Raw genomic sequence first — 6,000 nt, forward strand, 5'->3', positions numbered from 1 at the left:
AGGTTGTATATTAAGTTCTAGGCCACGTGAAACCATCTCTTTGTTTCTCAACGCTAATACATGTTAAGATGGTCTTTGTCTAGTACAACTGCTTATTAAGTCCATAAAGGTGAACGATTTAACAATGTAAACTATGACGAAACTCGGACAGTCCCAACAGGTCCCTGAAGGGTTGAGTTTGAAATAAATAATCAGCCACATACTCTTCATGATTACTGTTTACATTGTTTAATGGCGTAACTTCAGTGAGTGAGTTGGATTTAATGTCACTTTTAACAGTATTCCATTTTTATCACGGCGTGTCAGCTTAATGTGGCAGGAAAGCCCAAAGTGATGCAGGTCTCAGACGTTTACCACTTCGGTGAAATCCACGTGCACCGGTATGGTGCTGACAAACCTAGAAACATCATCGGGGCCAACCAGGATTTGAACCCACAATCATAGGTTTCTGGCGTGCCCAAGGGATGCAACTCTGCACAGCGAATCACGCCGCCTTAGACGACTGGGCCACCCGTGCCCCCTGGCGTAACTTCAAGGAATATAGACATTTCAACATACTTTCTGATGCATCTGATAACCAAGGCATGACACTGGGTCGGTCACATATGTTTACTTTTGTATTAAATCATTACTACCCGGGTACCCAACCGTATTACCCGACCCTACCGGTTACCCGATGTAGGTCTCAAAAGATGAGTACAAAATGTCCAATTGAGAATTAATTGAACAGAGGGCTGACAAAAAGTATTTAAATACACTCCCCTACACTATAAAACGATCTGATCATGCATACACTGGAGTTGACTGAATCTTTATCTTCACTCAAACATATAAAAGTCAGAAGCTCCGTGTGCGTTGTCTGAAAGAAAAGTCAATATAACTCATAAACGACTTTTAGTGTAACCACGGAGTTCCAGATAATTTTCTTCATAAAAAAGTATATCATATGATTAACCACGGGTCCAGGTAGTCCAATTGGTACCCGGATCCTACTCTGTACCCACCCAGCCAGAGTACCCGAGTTACTCGTCTAGCCCTACCAGAAAGCATGTTCAGTGACTATGGATATGGGAAAATTACCTTTGGGGTACTAAGTCATTGTCAATTGATAGATATGATGACTGGATAACAATTAAATTTAATGGTTGCTTTTTTAAATTCTCCCCGATATACGCAAACATCTGATACTAAAGACTCGATGCACCTGACACCCTCTGACAATGTATCACAAGTTAACACATTTACAAAAATGGGTAGGTAAGTCTAACTTAAATAATTATTGGTTTATATTGATTTCATAACACGCAAACATGAGTTTCCAAAACAATAAAGCAATTACATCACCATGATTATAAGGGTTGGAGAAATATAAAAAAAAATTGAGTGAATTAACTAAATATATTATTTAAAAGATGTTAAAGAACACCAGATTTGCTCATATGACTACAGATAACATGTCAAGTCATGACAGAATAACTATAGTCTAATGGAAAAATCAGGCGTTCCTTAACTTCTTTTGAGTGGTATATATGGGGTGACATGATTCACCCTTGAGTTTGTAACAAGCAAAAAATATTTATTTGACACATGAGAATGCATCACCATGCCCTCTCTAATGGAGTCTCTAACAAAAAAAGAAACTTCAGAGATTTATCTGGGATTCCACACTAGGCATGCTAATTGTCCTTGGCAAGCAAATTGGGGCAAAATTGTCATTTTGTTCAAAATTTGATTATTTTAATGTTCTTATTTTCAAAAATTCTGAGCAAATAACACACAAACATGATTTTCCATAACATTAAAGCAATCACACCACCACAATAATGGAGAATTATGAACTCAAATTATTAATTTTGAATATCATTTGCTGCAGACTTGGGAATTATATCATCCACTGAGCAGGTCTGGATAAATCCTTGCATCTAGATAGGTCAAGTTAAAATCCTAGATGACATCTGGGCTTCTAATCAGATGAACTGAAATTCATAAAACTCTACTTCACAAAGGACAGATGGTAGCCCATCTAGCTAAAAACCCAAAGCCGACAGACTCTCTCGTGTTCCGAATCTGATGAGCTAGCCATACTCTCCACACAAACTCAATGAGGATGCCAGGCCTGCCTATAGTCATTTATAGTGGGAGTTTTTGTGTATACAACAAAACAAGGTAGCAATCCATTTTGTGTGGCACAAATAGATACTGATGTTTAAGAAAGACACAACACTGGAGAATGTGGTCTGGAGCACAGATAGTTATCAGATAAGCTGTGGTAGGTCGGACAGGTATCACATACAGCTAACAAGACGTACATACTTTGCCAACTTAGCTGCAAAACTTGAAAAAGTTTTCTTATGAAGTGTCACTGTAGAACTCACCTTGCTTTGGGACTGGTTATTTGTTACAGGGTGGGTGGTTGGTTGGTTCAGAGAATCGAGACAGTCACCAAAATATATGACTCTTGTGGAGGTTCATAAGAAATAATGCACATATTTAGGGAAGGTCATGATTGGTTGGTTGGTTGGTTTGTTGTTTAATGCCGCACTCAGCAATATTCAAGCTATATGACGGCAGTCTGTAAATAATCTGAGTCTGAACCAGACAATCCAGTGATTAATATCATGAGCATCGATCCACCCAATTGGGATCGATGACATGCATCAACCAAGTCTGCGAGCCTGACCACCCGATCCTGTTAGTAGCCTTTTATGACAAGCATAGTCACCTTTTACGGCAAGCATGGGTTGCTGAAGATCTATTCTACCCCGGGGGAAGGTCATGAACAAAATGTACAAGGACATAGGGAGGGTCATGAGTGAGTATGGTTTTATGCTGTTTTTAGCAATATTCCAGCAATATCACGGCAGGGGACACCAGAAATGGGCTTCACACATTGTACCCATGTCGGGAATCGAACCCGGATCTTCGGCATGATGAGCAAATGCTTTAACTACTAGGCTACCCGACCGCCCCTGGGAGGGTCATGAAGATAATATACAAGGACATAAGGAGGGCTTTATCATTTTCAGTACATTAGTGAATCAAAAATCTCTGGACCCAATTCCCCTCACATCCCTCCACACATGTAATAAATGGCCAGTCCCTTAGATACCTCAATGTATATTGCATGTATTATATATGAACATGTGCTGTATCTAAAACTGGAAAATGTCTGGAAACAAAATCACGTAAAACTCTACCTTCGTTATATACAGTCACGTGTTATTATTGGGTTAGAACAGGAGTGACGGAAAGAAATTATTCTTAAGACGATGCGATCATGACAATTCTGTAAATATTATCCTGGTGCAGCATATTTACATGGCGATGGTATAAGCGCTGTAACAACAGCTAGGAAAACAATGATGCAAGCAGGACCTTTGATGCATAGTTCTGAGAGTGTTATAGAAACTTGTACTACAATGTTACAGGACTGCTGGACTATTGTGTAATGTTGTTTCATAATGTTTATGTAATGGACTTGAAGCTCCAGTGAGAAGTTACACTTTAGCTTCATATGGACAACAGCCTTACGAATGAGTTTAGTTGATGCTGTTTTCCATGAGGAAATCCCAAAGTAACACAGCTTATGACTTTCAAGAAAACCTAAATTTGGATACAGCGTTTGGTCACAAAAACGAAAAACTCATTCATCCTGACCATCTTTTATCATGATTATTGTTTTTAATTCTTTTGCATACTAAATTTGTTTCTGATTCTGCATTTATTGAGTTGGGCTTGAAAAACTCAATTTAAGCACAAGATAATTTGTTTGCTTATTAAACACTATCCAATAAGTGTATGCGTCTTAATTTTCATGTGAATTAGTACTGACAGCACGGACTTGTATAGTTATATATATAGGTCCGTGCATACAGCAAGTATTTGAAGTCCTGATATGCCACTCAAGAAAATATTTTCAATCAAACACGACCCCAAATAAGACAGACCTGTGCACCAAGTATTTGAAGTCCTGATACGCCACTCAAGACAATATTTTTGGTCAAACACAACCCCAAATAAGACAAACCTATGCACCAAATATTTGAAGTCCTGATATACCAGTCAAGAAAACATTTTTGGTCAAACACAACCCCAAATAAGACAGACCTGTGCACCAAGTATTTGAAGGCCTGATATGCCACTCAAAAAAGTATTTTCTGTCAAACACATCCCCAAATAAGACAAACCTATGCACCAAGTATTTGAAGGCCTGATATGCCATTCAAGAAAATATTTTTAGTCAAACACGACCCCAAATAAGACAAACCCGTGCACCAAGTATTTGAAGGCCTGATATGCCAGTCAAGAAAATATTTTTGGTCTAACACAACCCCAAATAAGACAAACCTGTGCACCAAATATTTGAAGGCTTGACATACCACTCAAGAAAACATTTTTGGTCAAACACAACCCCAAATAAGACCTGTTTTAAATTATATCTAGACATCCACTGACATCGAAGCATGGTAAGGACACTACCTGCAGTCAGTGTGTGTCACTAATGTGAACTGGGTGTCATGAATAGCTGCATTAACCTAAATAAAATGCGTGCTTATCAAAATATTCTGACCCACATGACAAGGTAATTTATAAGCCAGATAACACAGTGAGCACAGATCCCAACTATCGCCCCAGTGTCTGAAGACCTTTTTCCAGTCTAGATTTAGATGTTGCAATTAGTGTCCAGTGACACCGAGACAATGTCTGGGTGTAATTAGTGTACTCATTAACTAGATTAATACACACAATAACAGTTGATGCAATGATCTAGCCAGCTATGCAAATTGGCTGTGCTGTGTCCCAAAGAACTGACAAATTAAAGCCAAACCAGTGATAAATTAGTTTTTATGTTGGATTTTCACACTGAAATGTAAGTTTACAAATTGATAATTAAATTCTTAATCGTCTTGTTCACACTGAGCTAATTTCAGTAAAGCTATCAGCTGTCCAAAACACGAAAATATTAATCAATACTACCTCCTTTCTGTTAGTGTGGGGAAAGCCCCCACCCTCTCTCATTTTCAGTTGGACTTCTCTTCGTTTTGTGATAGAAAGTGTGAAAATAGGTTAACATATTCCGACAATGTTGATTTTGACCTTGTGTGCATCGACAGCTTTGTTTCCTGCATCCTTGGGGGAGAGTATTTACCCCAGTGTGAAATGGTACCATGAATAACGCATAGGGGGAGAACGCTGGTATCAGTGAGGCTATTCAACCTCGATTGAGCCTCGCTAGACAGGCAGCCATTTTTGTCATAAATGTTCACAATCGTTCCAATTTCTCAACATGTAACCGTAAATCTTCAACTAAACATCACGAATGTACGAGAAAATTAAAATTAACGGCCTCTGCATACGCGTCCAAAACAAAGAGAATTACAAAGCATGCACGGTCATTTGTGATCGCACTTTGATCGCCCGGCTTGTTTGAAGTCACTCCTGCGCTGAGAACACTCGCGATTATTTCTTCGCGATTCTTGCGTCTGAACGGGTAAGAAATGCGCTGAAATTATATCATGTGCACACATCATGCTTACCTTAATACACAATATCACACGGAAGTAGTATATTCCAAAATAATCGTCTTAGACCACCGTAATATCCGCCAGTGGTCAGCGCTATACAGCTAAAGCTGCAATACATGTACACTGGGTATCGTAATATTGACCTCGCTCTTCCGTTCTCCTCCCCCGTAAACTGCATTCAGCTATCGGGGTGACTCACTGTTCTATAATTAACTATACTCTCTCACATTCGTCGCCCATCTTTTCTGTACGTGTAAACTGACAAGTTAATTATTTTGATATCGATAAAATCTGCGACTGAACTTGAAAAGATAAAGTTTTATGGGTGAAGCTAGAAACTAGAACAGCCGCTATTGACAGCTAGGCTAGCGGAGAACCCACACAGCACTCGTGGCTTAAACTGTCGCATGTGAAGCCGTGTTCAGTCAACTCCTAAACTTGACGTTTTCGAAAATCCCAAATAAATATTCTCCAG

At 39.1% G+C, this 6,000-nt stretch overlaps 1 protein-coding gene across 4 annotated transcripts in view; it reads right to left on the minus strand.

The window, feature by feature from the left end:
- Positions 1–5,662, minus strand: part of LOC139447261 (FERM, ARHGEF and pleckstrin domain-containing protein 2-like) — a 152,641-nt gene extending 146,979 nt beyond the window's left edge. For all 4 annotated transcript variants that reach the window (XM_071228533.1, XM_071228532.1, XM_071228531.1 and 1 more), the window contains exon 1: positions 5,538–5,662. The gene's annotated coding sequence lies outside the window, so the exon portion shown is untranslated. The remainder of the gene's footprint in view (positions 1–5,537) is intronic.
- Positions 5,663–6,000: the final 338 nt, after the last annotated feature.

The sequence above is a fragment of the Haliotis cracherodii genome, unplaced genomic scaffold, assembly GCF_022045235.1.
Source record: "Haliotis cracherodii isolate W230 unplaced genomic scaffold, xgHalCrac1.p SCAF_7, whole genome shotgun sequence".
Classification (NCBI taxonomy): domain Eukaryota; kingdom Metazoa; phylum Mollusca; class Gastropoda; order Lepetellida; family Haliotidae; genus Haliotis; species Haliotis cracherodii.